Source organism: Armigeres subalbatus, chromosome 2, assembly GCF_024139115.2.
Source record: "Armigeres subalbatus isolate Guangzhou_Male chromosome 2, GZ_Asu_2, whole genome shotgun sequence".
NCBI classification, from domain to species: domain Eukaryota; kingdom Metazoa; phylum Arthropoda; class Insecta; order Diptera; family Culicidae; genus Armigeres; species Armigeres subalbatus.
The window spans coordinates 62,397,461-62,410,323 of record NC_085140.1 but is presented as its reverse complement, the minus strand read 5'-3'; the positions used below and the strand labels follow the sequence as shown (position 1 = coordinate 62,410,323).

At 42.3% G+C, this 12,863-nt stretch overlaps 1 protein-coding gene across 4 annotated transcripts in view; it reads left to right on the top strand.

Moving 5' to 3' along the window:
• The first annotated feature begins 9,293 nt into the window (after positions 1-9,293).
• LOC134214455 (uncharacterized) overlaps positions 9,294-12,863 on the top strand; it is a 63,528-nt gene continuing 59,958 nt past the window's right edge. The window contains exons 1-2 of one of the 4 annotated variants that reach the window (XM_062693824.1): positions 9,392-9,411; positions 9,487-9,527. The gene's annotated coding sequence lies outside the window, so the exon portion shown is untranslated. The other 3 variants (XM_062693821.1, XM_062693822.1, XM_062693825.1) reach the window with 3 other exon arrangements.

Below are 12,863 nucleotides of genomic sequence, written 5' to 3'. Positions count from 1 at the left end.
CGCAGATAGCGACACGAGTACCTGAAAATATTTGGCATATGCTAGGATTCGTGGTAATTTGATAAACTGAACTCGCCGTGAGGTTTGAGTTTGCCGAGCACGAAAACGACAAGTCGTCCTCTCCGGAGGTGGCGCATAAGCCATTTGTTCTTAAAATCATTTAAACGCCCCCTAGGCCAGGCTACAAGCGATCAGTGAACGCTGCCTTATTTATCTCTGAAGCACTTTTTAATAAGGACTGAATTTGGCAGCAGAAGCAATGTTGGGAAGGAGTGAATTGAACAGATTATTCAAAACATTAACACCGAATTCAGCCAGCATGACGTCTATCTACTGATACCTACTTAGATTTGTTCAGATTGTTATGGAAGTGACGATGCACCTTTACGCAATTCAACGATTTAATCAAAATAACGCGTTGCTTTGATGAAATAGTTCGACCGCCATCCATTGGAGCGCTGAGGCTGCGTTCGCCTATTTTTGGCAAGAGTGGACTATATTGTTAATATACTATATTTGGTGCCAGCGCGGAAGACCAATGGGCCGCCATCAAGAATGCCTTCATCGCCACCAGCGAGAACAATCTGGGCGAACTACGCACCCAGAGAAAACAATGGATCACCGATGAGACCTGGAGAAAGATAGAGGAGCGAAGAAAAGGCAAAGCCGCGATAGAGCGATCGAAAACCAGAGGAGCCAAAGTCTTAGCCCGTTAACGATATTCGGCTCTCGAGAAGGAAGTAAAACGCTTATGTCGACGGGTCAAGCGAGCGTGGGCAGACTCTCTGGCCGACGAAGGAGAGAGAGCCGTCGCAACCGGGGACATTCGCCTCCTCTACGATATCTCACGACGCTTAAGCGGGGCGAAGATGAATGCAACGATGCCTGTGAAAGACGCGAATGATCAGTTATTGACTGACCCAACTGACCAGCTGAAACGCTGGTTCGAGCACTTCGAACAACTTTTTCAAGTGCCAGCCAGGCCATCACCACCTCGGGATGATCTACCTAGAATCCGACGTATAACACGCGTCAATACCGAAGCTCCATCACTGCTAGAGATTCAAACAGCCATCCAAAGCATGAAATCGAATAAAGCCCCAGGGGTCGACCGCATATCAGCCGAGATGCTCAAAGCTGACCCCATGACAACTACTGCATCGTTTATTTCGTAATATCTGGGACATCGCAACTTTCCCGGTCGACTGGATGCAAGGTATCTTAGTGAAGGTGCCCAAAAAGGGTGACCTGACTGTATGCGATAACTGGCGAGGCATTATGTTGCTGTGTACCGTTCTCAAAGTTCTATGCAAAATTATCCTAGCCTGGATTCAGGAGAAGATCGATGCGACTCTCCGGCGGCAGCAAGCCGGATTCCGTGCCGGAAGATCCTGTGTGGACCATATTGTCACGCTCCGCATCATTCTGGAGCAGGTCAACGAATTCCAAGAGTCCCTTTACGTGGTATTCATTGACTACGAAAAAGCTTTCGACCGTCTCAATCACGAGAATAAGTGGGGCGCCCTGAGACGCAAGGGGGTTCCTGAGAAAATCATCGGCCTCATCGAGGCACAGTACGAGGCCTTCTCGTGTAGAGTGCTGCACAATGGGGTCTCGTCCGACCCTATCCGGGTCGTAGCTGGTGTGAGGCAAGGATGTATTCTATCACCGTTACTGTTCCTCATCGTAATTGACGAGATTCTGGTAGATGCGATTGACCGTGAACCAAACCGCGGGCTGTTATGGCAGCCTATAACCATGAAGCACCTAAATGACTTCGGATTGGTGGATGATGTCGCACTCCTCGCGCAACGGCGCTCTGATATGCAGAGTAAGCTCAACGACCTTGCCTCCTCTTCGGCAGGTTTAGTCATCAACGTCAACAAAACTAAATCGTTGGATGTAAACACGGTGACTCCTTCCAGTTTCACAGTAGCCGGGCAACCAGTGGAGAATGTTGAAAGCTTCCAATATCTTGGTAGCCAAATGGCGTCAGACGGTGGTACCAAGATCGACATAGGCGCACGGATCAAGAAAGCAAGGGCTGCCTTTGCGAGTTTAAGAAATATATGGAAAAACAGGCATATAAGTGAACGCACCAAAATACGAATTTTTAGCTCTAACGTGAAGTCTGTGCTGTTATACGCTAGCGAAACATGGTGTGTATCAGTGGAGAACACTCAACGGCTGCAGGTGTTCATTAACAGATGTCTGCGGTATATAATTCGGGCCTGGTGCCCTCACAACTGGATTTCAAACAACGAGCTCCATCGTCGTTGTCACCAAAGGCCGATAGCAACAGAAATTCGGGATCGGAAGTGGGGCTGGGTAGGCCACACTCTACGTAGGGGCGGAAACGAAATCTGTAAACAAGCATTAGACTGGAACCCAGCGGGACATCGCAGCAGAGGCAGACCCAGAGGCTCATGGCGGCGAAGCCTCAATAAAGAAATAAAAGAAGTCGACCGAAATCTAACCTGGCAACAGGTTAAAGCGATAGCCGGGCAATGCTCAGGATGGAGATCTTTCAAGTCGGCCTTTTGCACCACCGGAGGTGTACAGGCTCCATAAGTAAGTTCCTTTACACGCCAGATCTGCTAATCGCGCTCTCGAGTGCACTGTTGAACAATAGATTTGAAAATGCATTACCCTGCTTCAACCCATCTGAGGTTATAAGCGCGGTAGACAATTCGTCTGCAATCAGTTTTGCCGGAAAACCATGTTCAGGCATTATCTGCCACAGCTCATTTCTTTTCACTTTTTATATGGTTACGCTGCAAATTGTATTCCCGGAAATTGTAAAGCTAAACAACCGTTACGAAAACCTGTCGGTTTTTCGCCGACGAAAAACTCCTCAAGCGGTCTCAGTCTGTTGAACAGAACACGCGACAGAATTTTGTACACCCGAGTTCAAAAGAGTGATCTCTCTCTGATTTGAACTCTCCAGTCTTACTGAAAATAATATACACGCTCATGATACTGGTTTCACACATGAATTCTCACTACTTGGGGAACATATCAACATAACGTGTGAATTCAGTTCCAAATGTCAAAACATGGAACGTTCGATGATATAATGAGCATGAGCATGAGCATGAGCATGAGCATTATGACCGCACAATTCGTAGTTGCTACTCCGTGATTGACTGAACTTGCGAAATTGTACAGAGAACACAATGAATGGGGCTTGGGATTAGCTACCCATTCTCAATGTACACGTTTCGGGAGCTCAAATATTTAAAGTCAATAACGGCGCCGGCCACGTCCTTACGGTCATATAGGAATGGAAGGATTGTTAGTCCGACTCTCGTTGCTACTAGAGACCGAGTATACCTCTGCATCTCCACGATTGTCTTGGGATAGGATATCTTCTTAGTTACAAAGGATAATTTATCTGGATTCACTTTGGTAAGCGATGCGATCTATGGGATGGGAAATGACACTAATACGAGTTAAAAGCTAAAAAAACATGCACGCCCGGTGGCATGTGAAGGCTAAGGAGATTCGCGTTTTGGACGACCGCACGGAAGCGCTGCACTCTGTACTCACTTGTTCGATGGCTACATCAAACTATTGAAGAACTCGCTTTTTTCGACCGCGCGCGACATGCGCATGAGCCACCGAACACAAGATAGATACTTTATTCCTTTCCCGACGACTAAAACACGCACTGCACTTACTTGTTCGATAGCTACTCTTATTACCGGCCGCGCAATGCAGAACAAATATTTCGGCCGTTCGCGCGATCATTCTGCAGTCCGAAACAAGAGAAATCACGCACTGAACTGATTTTTATTACCGGCCGCGCAATGCAGAACAAATATTTCGGCCGATCGCGTCATCGTTCTGCAGTCCGAAACAAGAGAAATCTCGCACTGAACTGATTTTTATTACCGGCCACGCAATGCAGAACAAATATTTCGGCCGATCGCGTCATCGTTCTGCAGTCCGAAACAAGAGAAATCTCGCACTGAACTCATGGAACGTCCGATGATATAATAGAAATAAAGTAAGAATAGAAATGAGAAACACGTTAAAATGTGGTGGAATGTTTCAGTGGAAAATGGGGCTCAATGTTTTTCTTTATTAATTTCAAAATGAAGGTAATAATTCGAACATTATCTATTGATGAAACGCAGTAACAACGTTCGTAGAATAATTCTTTTTTGAATCTCAGCCAAATTCCCTACATGAAAGTTTTCATGCCAAATATAATTCTGCATTCCGAAGTTCAAGTTAATCTGAAAAAGTTGGGCATAAATTCATTTACATTTTTTGTAAGTTTGAATTTATCAAAACTTACCTTTTTGAAGCAAAACTCCGATCAAAACACTAGAAACTTGCAGCCATGTGCAAAACAATGAAAATTTACATTTTTTCTAGGCGTTTGCTATTTTTTCGATTCAAACATATTGAACAAATATTTTCTGTTGCAAATTGTTATTTGCTTTCTCTATCATTGCTACGTCAAACCAAGTTCAAAACGCGTCACAATCAACCGTTTTTTCAAGTGGTGTTGATTCACATTATCGTTGGGTCGCTGCAGGCAATGTTCTATCTACGCTTCCATACCAACGGCGACAAAATCGCGGTCGCCAAGCGATAGAACACGCGGCACGACAGTCGCGTTTGGGGGAGCCTTTATTCCTTGCGACTTTAACGTGGATGGGTAGTGAAATGGCGATTGATAAAACACGTTCGATTCACATTTAAAATAATGTTGTGTGAACGTGTATAATATTTTCAGTGTGTGCCCTTTCTTATGGAACGTTCACACGGTCAAGCAGTTTGACCAACATTGACTCCACCTCTCGTTTATTCAAACATCCATCAAGTTTTACCAACAGCGGCACCAGCAATCAATTTATTCGACCAACAATAGCACACACGAACGACCGAAGCGCCAACTTGAGCACCAACCATAAAAAATATAAGGGGGTTTGTACAACTTCACTACATATACTCAAACATGTTCGGCAAACCTTGACTCCACCCCCGACAACTCAAACCAAAATCAAACCGTTTTAATTTTTTCCAACCGAGCCGCCAACTGTCAAATGGTTGTTCGAACCTGAGATGAGATAAGACAACTCAAAGCTGAATGCCCTCACACAATTTTCACCACGATTTTTGTGAAGGGGCGATTCAAATATGACGTCCATTAGGGTAAGACGGTATAATATGCCCCCCCTAAGACAACTCCTTGATAACTTTTTACTTTTCAACGCAATTTATGCAAACTTTGTGTTATTTGGTAGTCCAGGAAGTCGCAAATCCATTGCCCGTGAGTAGTCATATAAAAATATTACAGAAAACACGTAATAAAGCTTTTTTGAAAAGTCGCGAAAAAATGGATTTCAACAAGTGCCTGGGCAATACGCCCCACCTTAGCCAAAAACGTTTCATAGCCCTTAATTAGTATTTTATCAATCCCATAATAAAAATGTTACAAATCATTATGCGCTTGATATTAAAAAACCAACATAGGTCCATTTAAGCAGATGTGAATTACATTTCAATATTTTCCATACAATTTGGAAGCAACTGCTGCAGGCTCGCTGCGCTTGTGTCCAGTTGGTAAGGGCATATCGTCCTGCCTACACTGGGGCGTTTTGGCCAGTGAAACATGTTTTCGAAAATCGTTACATTTTTGAAGATGGAAGCAATTTTATATCATACTAGTTGACCCGGCAGACGTTGTCCTGCATAGTAGGCGAGAATGTGCGTTCCGAACTGCCCATGCAAAGTTCGCATAGGAATCACAATTTTAGTTTTTCACGATTTGCTCAACTTTACTCGTAATTTTTGCATTAGGAAATATCATATAAACCCGTCGGAAACTATAACGAATGTTTCTGCTGAAGAAATGAAAAAAATCTATCCAGCCGTTTTCGAGTTATGCGGATACGAACACAGACCATTTCATTTTTGCCTTTCTCGTACAACAAAGTTGTACCGAAAGGCTATCATTTCACTCCAAAATCGAACTTTTGATAGAAGTCCCGGAGACCCATAGTGTTATATACCATTCGACTCAGCTCGATGAGCTGAACAAATGTCTGTCTGTCCGTGTGTGCGTGTGTGTGTGTGTATGTGTGTGCGTGTGTGTGTGCACAAAATGCCATAAAAAACATTAGCCAAATTTTCACATAGAAACTCTTAACCGATTTTCTTGCAACAAGTTGCATCCGACAGAGACTAAAACGCTGTTGATCACTATTGAATTTCATTATAATTGCAAATTGCAAAAAATAGATAATATTAAAATAATAATGAGACATAGTCACATAGAACAATAATGTGTTATGAAAAATGCCTTGCATCTATGAATATTTATGAAGTTTATCCGTGGCTTGCTCCCATTAAGAGTTTCATCGTACTATAAAGATTCTCAAAGTTGCACGCATTTAGGCGTAAGTATGCTCTTCGTTCAGTTTCATAGTACCATGAAATTGTCCGAAAGTCAAAATTCGAACATAGGAAATTCGAGAAACTTTTGGCAGCGCCATCTGTCGTCTACTAGTGTAAATTTCCTATCATAACATTAGACGGTGTAACTGTTTTGCCTTTCTTGTACATCATCGAGGTGTAAGCGTAAAGGCTACATTTATTACCTTTTTACACGAGAAAGGCGCCATCACCACTAGGTTGATCAATCTGGGTTTTATATATAAGATTAACCACTGAGAAAAGTTATTTTGTTGCCCAACTGAGTGTTCCAGTGCAAGTTTTGTGGACAGTATGCCAGAGTCGCTCCAGAATGTTGGGGTAACAAACATAAAAAGTTACATCAAAACTGTAACTTTTTGTATTTTGCCATTATTTTCATTGTGTAATACAAAAATACTTCCACATTCACATAGTATGATGGGTTTACAAATACCTATAGGTACCAACTGATTTTGACCCTTAATTAGTTATAGTTTTCTAGAAATCAAAGAGGGGCGTTTTGGCCAGGTGGGGCGCATTATACCGTCTTACCCTACTTTTTTGGATTTCTAGACCCCCCCCCCTAATTATACAATACTTACTCTTTAAACGGTAGTCCTTGATTGCAATTGTTTTTGTTATTATATCAGATATTTTTTATTTGTAATTCACGTTCACAAAACCGAAATAATTAGTTCGACCGAGATTATTTGTTTATGAAAAAAAAACAGGAATGTACTACGGAAAATAAAAGGGCGGAATTTCGAATATTTTCCCCGAAAATCCATCACATTTTCTGGAGAAATTTTAAAATCTAGAGAAATATTGCGCTAGGTAGGTGCGATGCCAAAACGACGCCGTACAGTGTTTTCCTTCGTAATTTTTACGATCGAATTGCTGAAAGTATAAAAACTTAAAAACTTTTGATTTTGGACTATGCTTAATTGAAGAACGTTGACAGTGAAGCACAGGAAGTTAAAAATACATAAAGTCAAATCTATTCAGATAACTCTTTTGATGTGTTTTGACGGTCGCTTCAACATGTAGGTCTCAAGTTCGGTAAAGGTGCAAAATTGACAATTTCTCGATTGCTTATTCCATAAATAATGCTATTGCTAAGTACTAGCAATGAAGTGTTTCCAGGATTGTCAACATATTGTTTTGTAACGAAATGTGGCAAAAAATAACATTCTCGAATTTTTCAACATTCTAACACCGTAGTGTTTTTACCCCATTCGGTGTGAGTAATTCTAACCCAAATATTTCATTGTCTATCCAGTTCTCTTTTTCTTCACTACCGCCCGATAACAGATGTTGATAAGTGATGTTATGCATTATGACGATCTGCTGCTGGTTGAGTGTGGACCTACCATCGTCGTTATCAGCACAGCATGAAGCGATAAATTTAGGCAAGCTACTCTTTCTCCCTTTGGATTCGTTATCGCTGTCGGTAGACTCATAGGAATGCCTATTCCGTGAGCGGGCCCTATGACTGGCAGGGTGGAATGATAACAAACCGTTGCGGCAGAGTTTTTTTGTTTATGTCTAAAATGTTGGTTATGTTTCTTAAAAAAGACGTGTGGCGTCTCAAATTATAGTAATTTGCAAAATTCATGGAGCCTATAGGGTGGTAATTCTTCCAAATTGAACAAAAATAATTTGTTTGTCATCACTAATTTCTTGAATGAAAATTGGGTGTTTCGTGGCATTGAATAGTCGTACTGGTCGTACAAAGCCCAAAAAGCATTATCAATTTTCAATACTTTATGATACTTAATACTTAATTTATGATCAGTTGCATTCGACGGCAAATGAATGCATTAATGATGACCGACCAAGATGATTGATGTCCCTTTCATTCATTTCGTCAGATTGGCGCCTTGGATTATAAACCAAGCTAATTAGTGTGGTGTTTAATGCTGAAGCGTTTCGAAAAACCAAATCGCGATACACAGTTGTGATTCATTATCATTAAACTATGTCAAAACTGTTCGTATCATCAAATACAATAATATGCGACCGAATTGTTGCACGTGTTGCTTGCAAAAAGTATTTGGTTACAGCCATGCACTTGTCAGGATTCTCTCTACGGCGGTAGATAGGGAACCAGCCACTGCTTTCGATTCATAGAAATGGCTCGAAATGCAAACGTGGGACAAAATGATCCACCATGTTAAATCAGTTTTAGAATTTCATCAGGTCCAACACAAATTTGCATAGATTTCCAATTATTAACCCGACATTTTATTCATTTAAAACTGTTTATCGTTAATGCTAGAGTGCCATTATTTTTCAGTTTTGTCCCAAACCACATGCGATGAATCCGACCTGCAAATAATAATGTAAATTATGTATCTTTATTTTGAAATGATTCAATATATATCTATAAGGTTTTTGCTGAGTAAAACTTAAAAAAAAAAACGTATAGAGTGCATTTTGAGTCATCCTTCCTTACACCTACTAAAGTAAATATTTCTACAGTCCGAGCGATCGTCGGTAACTCGTCACCGTTCTAGGTGTGAACGATTTCCCATAGAATATGCACAAACTTGAAGCAAATAAACTGAATAATCTCCCTAATGGTATTACCTTTCCGAAAATGATTGCAATTTTGAATGGATTTTTTTGGATGACTTATTTGTCCGACTGTTCTGTTGAAAATGGAAAAATTAAAATGCCTTTTAGAACTGAGTTTTCCTGTTCCACCATTGCATATGATCGTTTCAGGAAAGCAAAAACATATTTACATTACCATATTTACGTATAGTCAGGCGGCATGTTTACATTTTTTTTCCTGCTACAATTGTGAGGAAGGATAGGGGGGATAATAGGATCTACACTTTTTTGCAGGCTTCCATCCGTCCGCCAGTCAGTCAATGCCATACTGTGAAAGCTCTCGGTTAGTCGGTCAATTCGTCAATTCGTAAACTCGGATCGGATGGATCTAGCTCTCGGAAATATTGTTAACTGCTGCCAATCCAGGTCAGGTGAGCGAGTGGGTAGATGTGCTGCACTGCTGTGCAACTGTATTTTTTTATTAATCAAATAATTCCACAGAAGCAGCAGCTGCGGGTTTATGCCTCACGTGACGTTTGCAGGTATTTGCTAACTTGTCGATGGATGGCAGAGTAATAGAATGTGATTTAAATTAAATCCGACAAACAAACATAAACGAGTGCAGTGGAATGGAAGTGCATGCTGTTGATTTTGTTATGGTTGGTGAATCAGTGATTGTGCTATTGAAACAAATCTCATTTTTTATGATAGTGGGGTAGTCTTCCATTTGAGCCTTTCCGATTTTGAAGGTAATGCTGTTATTATTGCCAATGAATAAATCAACATGTTTTTTTTTAAATCATTGGTAGCTTCTCCGCAACCATAAAACAATTACCATCAAATAATCAGCCGATAATCTTATAAATAAGGTGAGACGAGCTCGGTGGTTTAGTGGCTACCACTTCTGCCTTATAAGCAGGAGGTCGTGGGTTCAATTCCAGGCTTGTTATTTTCCTACTATGTATTTCTATCTTAGCTCTTTATGTGTTTCACGTTCTACCAAAACTATTCCTACTGTTATAACCTTCCACACAATCCTGAAACCTCCCCTGGCACCAATGAGAGGTCATAGAGTTCTCTGCATCTTTCTTAAGTGCGAGGCGGCAATGTCCCAGTGGGAGATGTAATGTCAATGGAGAAGAAAAATTGTCGAAGCCAGAGGCATTGCAATTCCTAAATGTGAAATTAAATTCAACTCCATTATTATTGACGATGATCTTCAGCTACTGATCCGTCTTAAGCATGTGAGGCGAAAGCAATACCAAAGAACTCGCGATCCTGCGTTGAAGGTTATTTGGCAAGATTTGGAAAATGAAATTAAAAAACGTCGCTATTCTGAGAAATACCAACTTTGAAAATAATGTCTCGAAGTTGAATCCCAGTTCGAAACCCTGTTGGAAATTAACGAAAATTCTTTAAAAAAAAACCTCAAAGCCAATTCCAGCGCTTAAAAAGGGAAATTTTATAAAATATATAAAATTTTATTAACAAATGGCGTTGGGAACTAATTTGGATGAAGTGAGATCTATTACGTATCAGAAAATTTTAAAAATATGAAAGCACCGGGTGATGATTGTATTTTCCACAAACTTATCTAAAAACTTCCTGGGAGCTTTTTATACTATTTGGTTGATTTATGTTTTCAGTGTGTATACTTCCCAGATAAATGGAAAAACGCCAAAGTTGTTCCAATTTTGAAGCTGGACAAAAATCCAGCTGAGGCTCCCAGTTATCGTCCAATCAGTTTGCTTTCTTCAATAAGCAAACTGTTTGAAAAGATTATTTTAAATAGAATGATGGTTCATATTAATGACAAATCTATTTTTTCTGATGAGCAATTTGGTTTTCGCCAAGGGCATTCAACCACTCATCAGTTATTAAGAGTTACGAATTTAATTCGACTCAACAAATCTGAGAATATTCGACTGGAGTTGCTCTTATTGATATAGAGAAAGCATTTGACAGGTTTGATTATAAAATTGATGATTTTTTATTTTCCTCTGTACATTATTAAACTGATCCAAAATTATTTATCAGATCGCTCACTGCAGGTAAACTATCAGAATTCTAAATCTGATAGATCAGCGGTCCTCAACCTTTTTCTAAAAAGGTACCCCTTGAAACTAATGCTTCCATCGAGGTACCCCCAAACCACAAAACTAAAAATTGTATGAAGTTTTCATTATTCCGTGAAACTTTCTGATTCAAATTGGTTTTATACGTCAAGCCTCCCACATAACTTTTGGAGGCTTCCAAGCCTCCTGAAACTAAGATTACGACTTACGAGACACTTGATACGGACTAGGTTCAAGAAGGCTTCCGATTCTCTTGGAATGGAGACTTCCCAGCCTCTTGAAAGGAGGCTTCCGAGCCTCTTGAAAGGAGGCTTCCGAGCCTCTTGAAAGGAGGCTTCCGAGCCTCTTGAAAGGAGGCTTCCGAGCCTCTTGAAAGGAGGCTTCCGAGCCTCTTGAAAGGAGGCTTCCGAGCCTCTTGAAAGGAGGCTTCCGAGCCTCTTGAAAGGAGGCTTCCCGAGCCTCTTGAAAGGAGGCTTCCGAGCCTCTTGAAAGGAGACTTTCGAGCCTCTTGAAAGGAGACTTCTGAGCCTCTTGAAAGGGGAGGCTGAGCCTCTTGAAAGGAGGCTTCCTAGCCTCTTGAAGGAGGCTTCCGAGCCTCTTGAAAGGAGGCTTCCTGAGCCTCTTGAAAGGAGGCTTCCGAGCCCTCTTGAAAGGAGGCTTCTGAGCCTCTTGAAAGGAGGCTTCTGAGCCTCTTGAAAGGAGGCTTCCTGAGCCTCTTGAAAGGAGGCTTCTGAGGCCTCTTGAAAGGAGGCCTGAGCCTCTTGAAAGGAGGCTTCTGAGCCTCTTGAAAGGAGGCTTCTGAGCCTCTTGAAAGGGAGGCCTGAGGCCTCTTGAAAGGAGGCCTGAGCCTCTTGAAAGGAGGCTTCGAGGCCTGCCTCTTGAAAGGAGGCCTGAGCCTCTTGAAGGAGGCTTCTGAGCTCTTGAAAGGAGGCTTCTGAGCCTCTTGAAAGGAGGCTTCCGGGCCTCTTGAAGGGAGGCCTGAGCCTCTTGAAAGGAGGCTTTGAGGCCTCTTGAAAGGAGGCTTCTGAGCCTCTTGAAAGGAGGCTTCCGGAGCCTCTTGAAAGGAGGCTTCTGAGCCTCTTGAAAGGAGGCTTCTGAGCCTCTTGAAAGGAGGCTCTGAGCCTCTTGAAAGGAGGCTTCTGAGCCTCTTGAAAGGAGGCCTGAGCCTCTTGAAAGGAGGCCTGAGCCTCTTGAAAGGAGGCTTCTGAGCCTCTTGAAAGGAGGCCTGAGCCCTCTTGAAAGGAGGCCTGAGCCTCTTGAAAGGAGGCTTCCGAGCCTCTTGAAAGGAGGCCTGAGCCTCTTGAAAGGAGGCTTCCTGAGCCTCTTGAAGGAGGCTCTGAGCCTCTTGAAAGGAGGCTTCCTGAGCCTCTTGAAGGAGGCTTCCGAGGCCTCTTGAAAGGAGGCTTGAGCCTCTTGAAAGGAGGCTGAGCCTCTTGAAAGGAGGCTTCCTGAGCCTGCCTCTTGAAAGGAGGCCTGGGCCTCTTGAAAGGAGGCTCTGAGCCTCTTGAAAGGAGGCTTCCTGGCCTCTTGAAAGGAGGCTTCCTGAGCCTCTTGAAAGGAGGCTTCTGAGCCTCTTGAAAGGAGGCTTCCGAGCCTCTTGAAAGGAGGCTTCTGAGCCTCTTGAAAGGAGGCTCTGAGCCTCTGAAAGGAGGCTTGAGGCCTCTTGAAAGGAGGCCTGAGCCTCTTGAAAGGAGGCTTCTGAGCCTCTTGAAAGGAGGCTTCTGAGCCTCTTGGAAAGGAGGCTGGAGCCTCTTGAAGGAGGCTTCCTGAGCCTCTTGAAAGGAGGCCTGGAGCCTCTTGAAA